Below are 213 nucleotides of genomic sequence, written 5' to 3'. Positions count from 1 at the left end.
GATCACACAAGCAAATAAAGGCAAGCACTCAACCGAAGCGGATCTTGCACCGGGAACAGCAACACCTCCCGATCTCGCGACGTAAGCGATGACGTCACAGCGACCGGATCTGGCCACGCGAGACCCTCCGTCGGCATCCCTCGCTTCCCGTCGAAACCGGTCGGGGATGTCGCGCCGTTCAGATACCCGCCGGAAGTGTGGCGTCATCGGCGG

General features: G+C 62.0%; 1 long non-coding RNA gene across 1 annotated transcript in view; it reads right to left on the bottom strand.

Moving 5' to 3' along the window:
- LOC119582104 overlaps positions 1-213 on the bottom strand; it is an 8639-nt gene that overhangs the window by 4908 nt on the left and 3518 nt on the right. The gene's annotated exons all lie outside the window — the stretch shown is intronic.

This window comes from Penaeus monodon, chromosome 15, assembly GCF_015228065.2.
Source record: "Penaeus monodon isolate SGIC_2016 chromosome 15, NSTDA_Pmon_1, whole genome shotgun sequence".
In the NCBI taxonomy this organism is placed as follows: Eukaryota; Metazoa; Arthropoda; class Malacostraca; order Decapoda; family Penaeidae; genus Penaeus; species Penaeus monodon.
This window is presented reverse-complemented; position numbering and strand designations above follow the sequence as displayed.